The sequence below is a fragment of the Symphalangus syndactylus genome, chromosome 1 (assembly GCF_028878055.3).
Source record: "Symphalangus syndactylus isolate Jambi chromosome 1, NHGRI_mSymSyn1-v2.1_pri, whole genome shotgun sequence".
Lineage (NCBI taxonomy): Eukaryota > Metazoa > Chordata > Mammalia > Primates > Hylobatidae > Symphalangus > Symphalangus syndactylus.
In genome coordinates, this window is record NC_072423.2 from 118,472,878 (window position 1) to 118,489,802 (window position 16,925).

Below are 16,925 nucleotides of genomic sequence, written 5' to 3' on the forward strand. Positions count from 1 at the left end.
ATTCAAACTGAATCAGAAAGACATGAGGCCCCATTAGCGGCACGAATCTCGATGACTAGTTGGAATTGCATTTGCTAGGAAGCGTAATTTTCACTGAAGGTGACAGAAAATTCAATTTCTTAGGATTTGGGAGGGGGGCCTGTTCGAAGTTACATCATTAGGATCAACTAGAAAACAACAGTTACGCCTGAGATACCGTGTATGTCCCAATGTGGAGCTTGCAATTTCTTGGGAATAGGGTGGGCAGAGGTTTTGAAACGCATTGTTTAAGCCTTGAGGATTGTAAGTTCAAACAAAACCTTATTTAAAAGCCAAATATGCACAATATGAAAGTGAGCTGCTTTGAGGAGCAGGCCTGGAGGTGGCTCTCTGTCCCCATCTGATGTCTGCCTGTTTGTTAATTATTCCTCCCCCTGCTAGAGTGTCAGTTTCATACCAGCAAGACTTTGACTTGTTCACCGATGTATCCCCAGCACTTTGAGCAGTGTCAGGCACAGAGTGGGCCTTGTACTTATTGAATGAATGAGTGAATGGAAAGCCTTCTGAGGGTGTGTAAGACACGTCCACTATTATTAGCATTACTATTAGCATCTAAGGCCGAGTGTCTTTCCTATGCTCTAATAAATTTATTAAGCAGTTTGCACACATGATCTTATTCAACAACCCTGCGCAGTAGGTATGTAGATCCCTAGTTTATAGATAAGGACGTAGAGCCTTAGAGAGGTTCTATGCCCCAAACCTCAGGGCCAGTAAGTGGCGAAGCTGGTATTCAACACAGGCCTGCATGGCTCAAAGACTGGGAGGTACCTTGCTTCTCTCTCTCTCAATTAAATTGGTATGTAATTTATACACCATATAATTCAGTGGTTTTTAGGATAGTCATAGAATTGTGCAACCATCATGACAATTAATTTTAGAACATTTTCTTCATCCTCCACAAACCTCCTTACCATTATCAGTCACTCCTCATTCCCCCAGCAAGTTCCCCAATCCCTGGGTGCTCACTAAACTAATCTACTTTCTGTCTCTATAGATTTGCCTATTCTGGACTTTTTTTCTTTTTTGAGACAGAGTTTTGCCCTTATTGCCCAGGCTGGAATATAGTGGCACGATCTTGGCTCACTGCAACCTCCACCTCCCGGGTTCAAGTGATTCCCCTGCCTCAGCCTCCCAAGTAGCTGGGATTACAGGCTCCCACCATGCCCAGCTAATTTTTGTATTTTTAGTAGAGATGGGGTTTCACATGTTGGCCAGCCTGGTCTTGAACTCCTGACCTCAAGTGATCCACCTGCCTCAGCCTCCCAAAGTGCTGGGATTACAGGCATGAGCTGCTGCACCCGGCCTTTTTTTTTTTTAGAGACAGGGTTTTGCTCTGTCATCCAGGCTGGAGTACAGTGGCACCTTCTCTAGTCACTGCAAACTCTGCTTCCTCAGCTCAAGCGATCCTTTCACCTCAGCCTCCTGAGTAGCTGGGACTACAGGTGTCTTCCACCACACCTGGCTGATTTTTGCATTTTTTTGTAGTGATGAGGTTTTGCCATGTTGGCCATGCTGGTCTTGAACTCCTGGGCTTAAGTGATCTGCCCGCTTTGGCCTCCCAAAGCGCTGGGAATAGAGTAGGCAGAGGTTTGAAACACAGTATTTAAGCAAGTGACAGTGACAGTGAGCCCCCTCTCCTGGCCTATTCTGGACATTTTATACAAATGGAAACATACATACAGTCTTTCATTACTGGCTTCTTTCTCTTAGCATGTTTTCAAGGTTCATCTGTGTAGCATGTATCTGTGCTTTGTTCCTTTGTATTGCTGAATAACGTTCCATAGGCCAGAATGTTTTTGGTCTCAGATGGTCCCTTTAAGTTTTTCTCAGGTGAGAAAATTTCCCCAGCCCCTGAACAGAAACATGAATAATTTCTTTTCCATGCAGTCTTATGTCATATGGCCATTTTGGATTAGTAATGAGAATGCATCCAATTGAGTGTATTAATCAACACTTCGGTCTTGTTTTAAAGTGTAGGTTTATTATTATTTAGGTATGGTGAGGCCAAACAGATCACATGACTGTCACTGAAAAGATAGTTTGTTACTCACAGTTCCCAAGAGGAGGGGGCATCCCACTGTCACTCAGAGCCACATAGGGAAGCACCAAGGTGAGTCAGGAGGCAGAGCAAGCAGAGGGGAATGTGGGCAAGAGGCTTTATTGTAGTTGATGCTGGAAGGAATGGATGAAGCCAGGTAAGTAGGTTTAGGGTGGGTTGGCTAAATTGAGTAATTTCAGGGGGTTCTGGGGGATAGGGGTTATCTCTAGTTGCCTGGTACCTGGCCCTTGGGTCATTAGTGGCCCACAGTGTAAAAGCCTGATAAAGGAGGTGGCTAGGGAAATGGGTCATGGATGGGTTGGTTTGCGTGTGAAAGGCACACTCAGAAGTGAGTGGAATCTTTTTTTTTTTTTTTTTTTTTTGAGATGGAGTCTTTCTCTTGCTCTGTCGCCCAGGCTGGAGTGAGTGGCACAATCTTGGCTCACTGCAACCTCTGCCTCCCAAGCTCAAGCTATTCTCGTGCCTCAGCTTCCCGAGTAGCTGGGATTACAGGTGTGCAACACCACACCTGGTTAATTTTTGTATTTTTAGTAGAAATGGGGTTTTGCCATGTTGGCCAGGCCTCAAGTGATCCACCCATCTCGGCTTCCTAAAGTGCTGGGATTACAGGTGTCAGGTGTGAGCCACCCAACTTGGCCTTTTTTTAACTATCTCTAGGAATTGGCTATCCTTGGGAGGGACAGTCTCTTCAAGGTCAGCAAGACCCCAAGAAGTCAAAGCACCAAAAATACAGACTAAAAAGACATGATTACTCTATCACTCGAAGGTAAGACTGCTCTCCATTCTAAGGCCTATAGTTGGCAGCCATCTTCCTCAAGGAAGGAGGGGTGACTTCTGCTTCTTCCGTACCCACCTCTCCCCAACTTGCAAGCTGTTCCTGGAGACCCCCACCAGGGTTAGGTGGATGAAGGCAGGATAGTAGGTGCAGACCTGCATAGTAGTGTGTAGTATCTGCAGTAGTATGGTACTGTCAGTGTGCCCGACAATCCTGGGCCGGCTCTAGTGGCCCACTTTTTATGACCCTTACTCTCCTAGCTGTCTCCGTGAGCAGAACTCAATGTGGCCCACGCCTGGTCCACAAGAGACACAAACATGCCCCTAATATCCTGGGTAAGAGTGAAACTCTAGGCCATGGTTTGAAACTCTAGGCCATGGTGCCTGAAGAAGCTCTCTGCGTGTTCCCATTGAGGCCCACTCTCTCCAGACCGGAATCAGTGGAGGTACACCCCATCCAAGCTCTTGAGGCTTCAGCACAGCTTCCTCCAAAGGATTTCCCCTCAAGTCCTACCTCATTCCCCACTCCAATCTAGTTCTACATCTGGATCTAGCTGAGGGTTGCTACTTCCTTAGTAGGTCTGTGTATGGAGAAGCTGTGAGTCAAACCTACTTGGCTGCCTAAGGGTTATCATGGTGAAGCATCCTCTGAAACCGACGCCTGAGGAGGTCTGTTTTAACAACCTACTAAATAGGCATCACAATCATGCAACTGCTCAGGGTTTCCACTTTTCCTACTGCCTGGATATTAGGAGCTTCGTGATTCATAGAGCTGAGGTCCACTTTTCAGAGTAGAATAGATTCACAGGCTAGCAAGATAACATTTTCCATGAATTTATGGGAGGATGTTAATTTCCAGGTTAACCCCTTTGCCCATCCAGAGCTACCTGGAGGGGGTCCTAGCTTCTCAGATGGTGATTGCCTCCACTGACTTCCTTCTCCCTCAAGTTATTTGCTAAAAATACTTTATACATTTAAGGAAAGCCCCAGGGACTGGAGGCAGTGGCGTGGTGGAGGGCAGGTGGTTTGGAGGGGTCTCTGGGAACATGAATCCTGGGTGAACTGAATTTATTTAACCTGAGATTTTATCTGTGTATCCCCAAGAATCACTAATACCCATCTGATTTCAGCCTGGATTGGAAGCCTGGGCTTAATTTCACAAAAGCAAATCTTCCTGTGCCTTTCCAGCATATGGAGCAGTTGAAGGGAGGAAAACTAAGGGGGGATTTAGCATAAAAGCTTCAAAGATTTGCAGTCCCTGATAAGATATTTTTCCAAATAGTCAGTCCTCCACTTTTTCAAAGATTTTATTACTTTTCTTATCCAAAACAGTAAAACAAATGCAAGCTTTGATGTTTCTGAAAACCAGCTGCAGGCAGAACCTTGAACGCGTCTCAAGTTGTGATCACAGAAGCAATGAGCTCCTGCTGGGGCTGAGGTTCTGAAGGGCATTTCATGATAAATTTATCAAAGCCACAGGAGCCAAATCTTTATAAATAATGCTAGCATCCTTCATTACTGATTATTTGCCATCAGCCCATTGGGGGCAATTAGTTTTCATAGAAAGGAGAGGCTTCGCATTTACAGAGTTGCATTCACAGCAGTTTTATTTTTATGAACCTTTCATTTCCTCAATCTCCAGATTAATTTTTGCAATGTTGGATTTTTTTTTATTTATGAAAATCCTGTAAAACAGCAGTGTTGCAACAGAATCTAAGGATTTATCCATTCATTTTGGGGTCCTCTCCTAATGAAATGAGCCCCCACTGTTCGCTGGGTGGTGTGTTAGGAAGAGGATGTGAAATCCATGCAGACATGTCTGGAGAAATTCACATGAGCTGGAGAAATTCACAGAGGTGAAAATAGTTAGAGTTCAATGAGATAATGCCATCACAGAGGCCATGAAAAGCAGATAAAGAGTAAAAGGAAAGACAGTTGGGTTTTGCAGGATGTATAGAAGTTACACAAATGAAGGAGGAAGACATGTTCTTTCAGGCAGATGGAACAGGGAGTATGACTGCATGGAGGTCTGAATCAGCATGGAGGTCTGAGAGCAAAGAGGATCTTTCCCACTACTGTCGGATCCTGAGAAGGCAGCAAGATCTGAGAGAGAGGAGGGTTGTATGGTGTGTCTAGGCAGAACAGGCTCACTCCCTGCTGTTTTGAGAGTAGAAATATGCAATCCCTGGTGTGAGTGCCATTTAGAAAATACAAAAAGCTTAAAATGCATTTTTGCAAATTATAGAATGATAATAATAAAATTAAAATTTAGAGAGAAGAAAAGGAGATTGATTTTGAGGAAAACAAAAAAGAAAACTTTACTTTGTCGTGCTGGGTGCACCTGTAGTCCCAGCTACTCAGGACCGCAGGAGTTTGAGTCCAGCCTGAGCAGCATAGCAAGACCCCATCTCTTAAAACAAACAAATTTTATTAGAGAGTAAAAGAAAAGTAGGCAAAAGAATAATTTCTTGAGTTTGTCTTGGAAACTTTAATATGTATATATATGTGTATATATGGTGTGTGTGTGTGTGTATATATATACACGAACACACTAGTTTGTGTTTTTAAAATTGAGGTATAAGTCACATACAGTAAAATTTACAAATCTTAAGCTTGATGAATTCTCACATATGCATACACCAAGACACAGAACATTTCTATCATGTGAGAATGTTCCTTCATGCCCCTTTCCAGGCAGTCCTCTTAGTCCAGGGGTAACCACCATTCTGACTTCTATCCCCATAGATTACTTTTGCCTGTTCTTGAACTCCCTCTAAGTGGAATTATTCAATATGTGTTCTTTTGTGTGTTTTTTCTTTTGCCTAGCAAAATGCTTGTGAGACTCACCTATCTTTTTGCGTACTCAGTAGTTTGGCCTTTTTTTATTGCTGTGTTGTATTCCACAGTGTAAATATGCCACAGTCTGTTTATCCATTCCCCTGTTGATGGACATTTGGGTTGTTTACAGTTTTTGGCTATTGTGAATAAGTTTGTTATGAATATTTTTATACATTTTTTGGGCATGCGCTCATTTCTCTTAGATATCTGCCTGCTTGTGGAGTGGCAGACTAAAGTCATTGTACCAGTTTATACTTCAACTGACAGTGTATGAGAGTAAATTCTATTTTTAAGAAAAATAATTCAGCATCAAGTAAGTATGCCTGGAAGCTTGCATTTTTGGAAGACTTACCAAATGAACAGAGAGCTGAAAGTCAGAATCCCTAAGTCTAAAGTTTAAGCCCTGCCTCCCATCCCTGAATGTTGTGCTGATAACCTAATTTTCCCATGTCCTGGTTTGTCTCTAATATAAATGGCTTGGATCTGATCTCTAAAGTTAGCAAAATTCTGTGGGTGGCAGTATGATAGTTAAATGTTATCTCATGTTTCCTCTGTATTTCCTTTCATGATCTCTGACTCCCACACCTAGGTAGGCCAGCAAGACCCTACATCATTCCCTGCCTCAGGAAAGGAAGGCACAACAAAAAGCAGGTAAGACAGACTCCTGGCTTTTGAGTTCCAAAAGCCAAACCTGTGGCAGGGAGTGGGAAGAACTCAGGACTGAGTAATTTGAAAGGCTACAGGATGAATAAACGTAAAGATTCCATTTTCCTGCTCTGTCCAGCCTTGCCCCTCAACCTGAAAATAGTCACTGAATGGGGTATGAATAGAGATGGAAAGGAAGAAAGGAGCCAGTGATGTCCATGAGAAAGGGTGGCAGCCCTGAAAACAACCACCATTTTATTATGTTTCACAATTTTGTGGGCTAGGAATTCAGGCAGGGCTCAGCTAGGTGATTCTTCTGTTCCATGTGGCATTAACTGGCGCTACTCAGCACTATTCAGCCGGGGAGGATGGCTCATCCAAGGTGGCTTCTCTCACATAGCAGTGTGGCTGGAAGGCTCAGCTGGGGACTCATGACTGGTGTCCCTACACATGGCTTCTCCAGTAAAGGGGAACTCAGAGTGGTTGGGCTTCTTATATGGTGGCTCAGTGCTTCCACAGAAATTGTTTCAAGAGTCAGGAAACTGCTAGATTCTTAAGGCCTGGGTCAGGCAATAGATACAAGGTCACAGTCACAGTGTTCCTTTTGCTGTGTTCTACTGTTCAAAGCGGTCATAAAGCCCACCCACATTAAAGGGGAGGAGACATAAATCTTACCTCTTGAGAGGAGGAATGTAAAAAAAAAATTGTAGATAATAGCTGCTCTTGCCACAGGGGAAAATGAGTAACTACGTGAGATGATGAACATGTTAATTTGTTCCAATATAGTAACCATTATACTATCTATGTATCTAATAACATCATGTTGTATACCGTAAACATGCACAATAAAATGTATTTATAAAAAGAATTTGTAGCCATGATAATCTACCACAAAGGTTAGAAGCTCTGTTCCCTGCCCTCTTCCCTAGACCAAGCTCTGGTGAGGAGGAGGAACAGACTCCCTAAATTGGCTTGTAAGGTATAAGAGCAGATGGCTACCACTTCTGGGGTTGTGCCTGGGAAAATAGACTCTGAGAAGAGATGGCTGTGTGGTGTGCACAGAAAAATGGGGCTTTGTCTAACAGAGTTCCCTGAGTCCCAGCATGGTGTGGGTATGGAGGAATTACTCCCATATGTTCAGGAGCATGGAAGACACACATAAAGAGTTGGTCTCAGAAGGCTGGCAGAGAGTGTCAGATGGGATGTTGGGCATGTCAGTCATGCCCTTGTAGATGGATGACAGCGAGAAACTACATCATTACTCCCCTCATCTCCCACCATCACACCCTCACCTTGATACCCTGGGTTTATGAAGGGCCTGGGAAATTAGGCAGAGCCCAAGAGAGCAGAATGGAACTTTTTGCAGGCTGGGTTCCTTGGGCAGCAGATTCTGAGATAGAGATTAGCCTGCAGGATGTTTGTTAGGGTGTGCTCTTGGGATAAACTTTTGTGGAGGGGAGGAAACAGAAGCAAGACTGAGCAGAGGGAGAAGCTGGGCTGCAATACATTCTCAATGGAGAACTCAGCCAACCCTATAGGTAGCTCTGGAGCTGGGACGGACCTTCAGAGTTGTCCTGAATTGGAGGAAGAGAACACTCCTTCATTGATCAGGCCTTGGTTGCAGCTGCAGGGAAAGGGAACCTGGCCTTAAGTGAGGAGGCTCCCTTTGGCTAAGCCAATCCCCAAAGGGGCTGACAGCTGAGGGCAGACTGCCAGTAGCACTCCCAGCAGCCAGGAAAAAATTTTCTTTATTCTTAAAGGGAGATCTGGAAGCACATTCCAGTATCTACCACTGGACTTATCATAAAAATTATAATGAACCACAAAATGATGAAAAAAGTTTCATTTCTTGCCACCTACATTTGTGAACTGTGATTCATGCCTCCAACATGTGAATTCCATGAGTTCCAGAAAAGAACCATACGAGCTGTTATTATGACATAACAAGACTGGTGATCTTCTCTGCACCTTTTAGAAAGAGGGAAGGCCCCTCATCTTCCTTCCTTCCTCACAGTCTGTCCCAGCTCCAGAGCTACCTGTGGGGTTGGCTGAGGTCTCCATTGAGAATGCATTGCAGCCCAGCTTCTCCCTCTGTTCAATCCTGCTCCCATCTCCTGCCCTCCACAGGAGTTGATCCCAAGAGCACCCCCTAACAAACATCCTGCAGGCTAATCTCTATTTGCCTATAAACTGCCAAACATCATGTGCAAGTAAGGGATTGTTTTTGTATTTTCTCCAGTGAAAGGATACAGAGGTGCACAAGACAAGAGCTCCTTATTTCTTGGTTTTCCTAGAGCCATGAATCAAATAGGAGAGGGATGAAGAGGCTTAGAATACAACTGCCTTAGACCATATATGAGCCCCTTTGCCAGGCTGTCTGTGAGACATAAAATGTTTATTTTATGCTAGTGGCTACTTAAAATTAAATAATATGTTGTGTCTTGGACCCCTTTTCATCTTCAAAATGGGGCTGACTGGTTGTGAGCAGCAAAGACAGAAAATGAGCTGGTCAGAAAGCTGAACCAGGTGGTAACATATTGTGCAAGTGAAAACTCCCAGGTCCCTGAGGCAGAAACTTTGGGGATCCCTGTCCAACAATACAGAGGAAGGATGTCTTCCTGAGGGGGTGTCTTCGTTTGTTTGGGCTGCTATAACAAAGTGCCGTAGACTGGGTGGCTAATAAACAACAGAAATGTATTCCTCAAAGTTCTGGGAGTTGTAATTCTGAGATCAGGGGACCAGCGTGGTTGCTTCTGGTGATGACTCTCTTCCCGGTTGCAGACCGGCAACTTCTCATTGTGTCCTCACATGGTGAAAAGAGGGCAAGGGAGTGCTTGAGAGTTCTTTTCATAAGGGCACTAATTCCATTCATGGAGCCTCCACCCTCATGACCTAATCCCCTCCCAAAGGCCCCACCTTTTAATACCATTACGTTGGGAGTTAGGATTCAACATATAAATGTGGGAGAGGGAATACCAGCATTCGACCGCTGTAGTGGCCATTGGTCTGTCTGTGCTGCTTGGTAGAGCTTTCTGTGGTGATGAAAATGTTCTGTTCTGTCCAATGTGGTGGCTATTGGGCACTTGAAGTGTGGCTGGTATGGTTGAGGTGCTGAATCTTCAATTTCACTTAATTTGGCTGGTCGACTCTATTGGACAGCTAGGTCTAGGGTCTTGCTCTCTAAGCACCATCTGGGGAACAGCAGCATGGGCATCACTTGGGAGCTTGAGAGAAAATGCAGACATTCAGGTCCCACTTCAGACCTGTGACTTAGAATCTGCATCTTAACAAGAGTCCCTAGGGGATTTGTGTGTCTAACTGAAGATGAATTTTTAAGGCTCCCTCCCCCAACAAAGCCTTACATTCTGTCTTCCTATGATCCAATATGGAGGAGAGTGAACAGAGGATTGGCAAAGAATGGCAAGATTCTAGATTTCAAAAGAGAAGAACTGAGTTAGACACAGGTGGTTTCCCAGCAGTGGGTCGTGAAGTGGAGGAATGTTCTGTGAAAGAGTAGCCTCTGGTGGAAATTTTGCTGTGAACACCCAGGAGAACAGCGGGGAATCCACTCAGAAGACCTTTCCTGCTTGCTCTAAGGACAGCGGGCTCTGATCAGAATTCTCCCTCCTGGGGGATCACCCACCAGCCCTTTGAGAAGGCTGGGGAAAGCCTGAAAAACCTCCCCCTCTTTGTGCCTCATCTTGTCAAAATTCAGAATCTTCTCAACTGATTGGAAAATATCTGTCGTGCTCTTCTTTGGGGTCAAACACATTTTATTTTATCTTTTGTGTCTCAGATGGATCCTTTTCCTTTTTCCTCTCCCCCATCCTCCACCTGATTTCTACTTTAGTTCTAGCTGTCAAGGCTGTTATTTCAACCCAATCCTACTTGTTTTAATTGCTGCATCAGTTTTCTGAGAAAACCCAGAGTTACTGTGATTTCTGTCTGCCCTCCCCCACCTCCCCCACTAGGTTTGATGTCTGTCTTTTTAAACAAGATTTCCTCACCTTCATTCTTTCCCTTGGGGCTTGGTGCCTGTTTCTTTCTCCACATGGCAGTCATTTTCACTTTTCCTACATTCTTGTTATTTATCCGTAAGAGCCATTAAATCCCAGGCAATAACACTTGCCTTCAGTACAAGAAATGCTCAGCGTCACTGTGCTCTAGTGTTCTTTTTGAGGCTGCCACATATTTTTTGAAGAAAAGTTTGTGAATATGTCTTATCTCCCCAGGACCTCTCTGTTAGCAAAACAGCAAGGCTTTTCGCTGCCCAAGCGAGAAGTCCTTTCCCTTCCCCAAGCTAGGATCAGGGGAAGCCAGGGCTGGTGCCAGCTGAGTGCCACTGAGTGTATAGTGCAGGGCTGCTCAGTGAGGGCTGTGAATGAGACATTAAATTCCATCCCATGTGTTCAGCAAGTATCCACTCACGTATTCAACATGCAATCCTTGTGTGCCTGCTGGGGGCCACAAAGAAGGCTGAGCCACAGTCTGGGCCCCTAAAAGCTCATAATTAATTGCAATACCTCCAGGGTGATGCGGGAGCCGTGGAGCCCAGCAGAGGGGGAGGTGATTGCTAATGTTTTCACAAGAAGAGAGGATGAGTAGAGAAGTGAACCCTGCTCCTGCTCCTCACCTTCCTCAATCTGAAGACAGGAAGAAGCTATGTGGCTGCAGCACTCTCCATTCTCCAGTTGATCTTCGTGGTTTGGAGCTCAGTGGGGGCTGGAGAACAGGGTCAGGAAGACCAAACCTTTCTGTAGGGAGGAGTGGTAGAAGGGAATGGAGCGGGGGATGGAACCTTTAGGGTTCCATCCAGGGGATACTATGGGCAGGACTGATGGGCAGATGGCAGGGAGACATTCCCTCTCTTGCCCCTACTCCCCATAGGCCGGCGGGCAGAAGGGCACTACAACAAAAAGTTGCCACTGTGTATCCTAGACCCCATGTAAATACTTTGCTCCACAGTTTGGGGGGAATTGATCATTCAGTGAATTCATTTTCTGGGGCCTGATTTGGATCTGTGCCTTGTAGACTCTGAGCAATAGATAATTGATCATTTCTCTTCTTCTCTCTCTCCCCATATGTATTGCTACATTTTGTGGGCCCCACCAACAGTTTCTAAGCTCTGGGCTCAGACTAGGCTGGCTGAACCTGGAGGGACTTTGAGACAATACAGGTAACCCTGCCCTACCTCAGCAATACTGAGTCATTAGGGTGACTCTGTGTGTGTGTGTGCACACACACACACATATGCGTGCATGCACATGCGGTTGCACCCATGCACTGGAATATTTATTTGTAAAAAGCTCCTAAATGATTCTGCAGCCACGGGACTACACCCACAAAGAGCTGGGTTGTTTCATACTTCTGGTAATTTCACCTTTATTTCTTTTAAGGTCTACTCAGCCTGAACCCATGTGCTCATGATTGGATCATGACACCTAAATGGGTTTTGCTATCTAGAAGAAGAGTGGATGCTTATTGAATATCCACTGTGGTCAGCCCTTTGACACTGTGGCAGGATGAATGGAGGCCCCAGAGGGCAGGCCTGAGAAGCTGCCCATGGAAGCTCCATGGGCTCCATGGAAGACTCGGTTTTGCTGAGTGGAGTACACTGGACTGCAGTGGGAGGTCAGGAGGTAGGTGTATGGGGAGGGGTCAGGATGTCCAGTGGGAGTATTTGAATACATTCCACTTTCCAGTCCAGCTCCCTATCCTGTTCCCAAATCTTCAATAGAACCTACATTACTCACCAGTGCTTGGGAGTTTTTTCAACTTTTAGTTAGGTAATATTTCAAACATGTACACGATTTGGAGAAAAAATTATGAACCCACATGTATCACATATTGACCACATTCAGTGATAGTTCATATCAATGTGCTCCCCCTAACGCCCTCCCAGATTATTCTGCAGCAAATCCCAGAAAGTGTATAATTTTATTCATAAAAATTTCAGTATGTATCTAAAAAGATAAATATTTATCTTTAAAAACATAATCACAATACCATTACTGCAGTTTATTTATTTATTTATTTATTTATTGAGACAGAGTCTCACTCTGTCACTCAGGCTGGAGTGCAAGGGCACGATCTCTGCTCACCGCAACCCCTGCCTCCTGGGTTCAAGTGATTCTCCCATCTCAGCCTTCTGAGTAGCTGGGATTAAAGGCGTGCGCCACCATGCCCAGCTAATTTTTGTATTTTTAGTAGAGACGGGGTTTCACAATGTTGGCCAGGCTGGCCTTGAACTCCTGACCTCAAGTGACCCGCCTGCCTGGGCTTCCCAAAGTGCTGGGATTACAGTCGTGAGCCACCATGACTCACCAGCCATTACTTCATTTACATTTAATAATTCCTTATTATATATAGTCAGCATTCATATTTCTCAGATTACTTCAAATTTATTTTATAGTTGGCTCATTTCAATTAAGATCCAAATAGGATTCATGAATTTTAATCAGTTGATATATTTCTTTCATCAGCAGGTTCCCTTTCAATCTCTCTTTTTCTCTCTTCTTTAAAAAATTACATGTTGAAGAAAGTAGGTTGTTCCCCTATAGAATCCTCCATGGTCTGGATGTTGTTGATTGCATCTTCATGGTGAAATAAAGCAAGTTTCTCTGTCCCCTGCAGTTATTTGGAAATTGGTGGTTTGACAGAGGCTTGACCAGATTCTGGTTCAATGCTTTTCGGCAAGATCGCTTCATGGGCGTGCTTCCATTAGGAGGCACACACTATCCAGCACTCTCTGTTTTGGGGATGTGAGCAGCTATTGAGGCTCAGTGCCCAAATCCACTAGTTCATTAGCAGTTGCAAACTGGTGATGTTCTAATTCTATCATTGCTTCTGCATTTTTTTGCAAACATTCTTCTATAAAAGGAAACTCCCCCTCAACTTTTTAGTTACACCGAGTAACAGTGTGTACAGGGTAAGCATGATGCATTTTTGAGTCTTTTCCTTTGCTAACATTCAAAGCAATAAGTCAATTCCCTAGTACTTTGGGAGTTGTGTTTGTGAATGGCAAAGAGCTGAACCTGACCTCTGTAGGAGGAGAGAGGTAGGGGCTCTCAAATTCTCTTAATACCTTTGTAGGAGAGGTGTTAATGCACCCATTTTTCTTTTCTTTTCTATCTTTCTGTTTTTTTTTTTTTTTGAGACAAGTTCTTACTCTGTCACCTGTCACCCAGGCTGGAGTGCACTGGCACAATCTCGGCTCACTGCAACCTCCACCTCCCCGGTTCAAGCGATTCTCCCACCTCAGCCTCCTGAGTAGCTGGGACTACAGGTGCACACCACCACACCTGGCTAATTTTTTCATTTTTTGGTAGAGACGGGATTTCTTTCATCATGTTGGCCAGGCTAGCACCCATTTTTTCTAAATGGGAAAATGGAGACCCAGAGGTGGCATAAGTTAATAAGTGGAGGAGCCTGGATTTTATTTTAGGTCTGTCTGGTTGCAGAGACCAAACTCTACTGTTGTGGCACAGCCCTTTCTCTAGGGTTATAGAGAATCCCCCTAATCCTGGGATCTGGCTGGCAGAAGCTTCTTCCTTCTCTGGCTTGCCAGAAATCAATAATCTGTAGTCTGAAAAAATGATATGTGTATCCCTGAGGCCTAAGAATACTCCTAATTAAAATTGCATTTTTAATCACAATTATAACATTGTATTGTTTGATTTCAGAATACTCGTGTTGTTAAATTGTTTCTGAGAGTTAAACCTCAGGCTAGGCTACTTTAATCAGATTTATGTGACTCACTTATTGCAGTATAATACAATGATATCATGATTTGCAATCCTGTGGTACATAATAAACATAATTGCCACATTTGAGTGAAGGAAGCTTGTATTGAAAGGGACTTAATTATAATGGATTCTGCGGATTAACTGTAGGAATGAAGGGATTTACTGAAAGTGGAAGGCTAATTTCAGGTCATAAAAAACATTTGTATAGCAACACCGTGTGTTTAATTGGCAGTTGCATGAAGAACCATCAAAACATCCAGCGAATGAATGCATTAAAATTACCTATCAGGGTGCTTTCTGTTGCAAGTGATTCAAGCTAGTTTGAACATGGGCTCACAGGATTTATTTTTATTTATTTATTTTTTTCATATGACCATATGACAGAACTAGATTTGTTGGTTTATTTGCTCTTTCAACACGGATTTTTAAATATGGAAACACAGACAAGTCATGCTTGCTTTTTTAAACCAACAAATTAAAATTGCGAACATGGCTAATTTTCAAATCAGATTAAATAAAAAATACTTTGTATGGAAAGCATGTAATAGCTTTTGTCTTCTTCCTCACAACCTGGAGTGCTCTTCCCCTTCCCTTCTCCCTCTGCCCCCACCTTGTCTGCCTAACTCTTACTCTTGTTAAAACCTTAGGTTACAAGTTTCTTCCTCTGCCATTCCTTCCCAAATACCAAATTCAATTTAGGTTTTCCTCTTATGTATTATCCTAGATTTTCATGAATGCTAGTGTCATTTTTGTGCTGTTCACTACAGTGCCTGGCACATGGTGGGCACATAAAATTTATAGAATGCAGGAACAAGAGGTTAACTATGGAATCCCATCATTTAATGGTGAGGGACTGAATATATAAAAGGATAATGGGCAGAACATACATGACAATAAAACTCTGACTTTGAGCAAACAGACCAGAACAATTAGAACTTGGTTAATGACTACCAGCTTTCCAAATATGCTCCCCAAACCAGTCACATAGGATGCTTCCCTTCCGGTTGGCCTGCCTTCACTTCTTCATGCCAACAACTTCGTTTGTTTGTTTGTTTGTTTTTGAGATGGAGTCTCACTCTGTCACCCAGGATGCAATGCAGTGGCGACATCTTGGCTCACTGCAACCTCCACCTCCCAGGTTCAAGCAATTCTCCTGCCTCAGCCACCAGAGTAGCTGGGAGTACAGGCATGCACCACCACACCCAGCTAATTTTTTTTGTATTTTTAGTAGAGACAGGGTTTCACCATATTGGCCAGGCTGGTCTCGAACTCCTGACCTTGGGCTCACAGGATTTATTTACTAAACTGTCCAGGGGTAGATCTGACTGGACTATAGGGCTCAAGAGCTGTGTTCAGGACCTGGTTTCTCTCTTCATTTTGGGGCCCTGCTTACTTTATGTTGAATCCATTTTCACAAAGACTCTCCTCTGTGGTCCCAAGATGGCAACTGCCAGCTTCTAGCTTTTTTGGCTACAGACTTCTTAGTTGGTACTAATAGGAAAAAGCAAAGGGCCTTTGTTTCATTTTTGTTAAGGCTTATTGGTCCTGAATGGGTCGTGTGTTTGTCCCTGAGCCAATCACTGTAGCCAGGGGAATGGGATGCACTGACTGGCACAGCCCTAGGTCACATGCTCCAACCTTGAGTCCAGAGGCTGAAAGTGAGTAGATCCTAAAGGAAAAAAGGGTGGGGCTATCGGAAGTGTGAATGAAAGATGGGAAGCAAAACCAGCGAATTCCATTTTAGTCGTATCTAGGAAATTCTGAGATGGGTTCAAAGAAGGGATTCAGGGATCTGTGGGTTCCCTGAAATTGTAGTTACAAGTTTGTGTTAATGTCCATTTTTCAGGGAGAGGAGCCATGCTTTGATTAGATTATCAAAAGGGTCCATGACCCAAAAGAGTTAGCTATTCTGAGATAATGGTGGATATTGAACCAGACTGAATTGCTTTTTAAAACTGAGACTTCATATTTGAACCACCTATTGGAATGCTTTCCATAGAAGATGTAGTATTTGCTCTTAAGCTTTTATCAAATAAGGATGAACCCACTGGGATTATCAGAGATAGTAAATACTGATAAGACTTTTGTTTATATCATTTCTTCAGGTTCTAGAAGTTACAGATCCCTTTTTTCTCCCAAGAAAGCTCTTATGGCTGGGTCCACAGTGTAACACAGGTTGCCAACTCTTCAGATGAAACAATATCTAAGGACCATAACAGGCTTTGTCAAGGTTGGAACTTGTGACCTAAGGCTGCACCAATCAGCGCATCCCATGCCCCTGGCTACAGTGGTTGGCTCTGGGACAGATTTGTTGAGTCAAAAACTCTGGGGGTGGGACCCAGAAATCCGTGTTTTCACAAGCCCTCCTCTAACCTTACTCGGCACCCCAGTTTGACAACTGCTGCTCTAAGGGTCCATTAAGTGTGGAATGTCTCTTCCAGTATCTCTGTGTCTCTGTGGATAGGCTTTCGCTTTATCCACAGAGGGCAAACTCATGCCCTCGCTGGGGAGCCGGCTGCCACCTGCTCTCCTCAGAGCCTGCCTCAGTGGCCCCTGTTTGCCCAGAGATGGAGATCTGCTCATTCGGGGTGAGTAAAGGCCCTTTGGGAATTATTTCCTTGTGTTAATTCCAAAGCCTCACACAAGCTGATATTTTTCTGCTAATCCCAGGTCAGGGCCCAGCATGTGCATTGTTGACACCAGATAATGTAGTCTTCTGGCCGATACAGTGGTGGATGAGCAAACATTGGGCGGCCAGCAGAATCCCTGACTTCCTGAATGTCTGCAATCACAGATTCATTGAAGTTTAAACGCATCGAGACCTA

At 44.1% G+C, this 16,925-nt stretch overlaps 1 protein-coding gene across 1 annotated transcript in view; it reads left to right on the forward strand.

Moving 5' to 3' along the window:
• Positions 1-2,203: 2,203 nt before the first annotated feature.
• LYZL4 (lysozyme like 4) overlaps positions 2,204-16,925 on the forward strand; it is a 40,701-nt gene continuing 25,979 nt past the window's right edge. The window contains exons 1-3 of the mRNA XM_063611477.1: positions 2,204-2,234; positions 2,756-2,864; positions 6,300-6,361. The gene's annotated coding sequence lies outside the window, so the exon portion shown is untranslated. The remainder of the gene's footprint in view (positions 2,235-2,755; positions 2,865-6,299; positions 6,362-16,925) is intronic.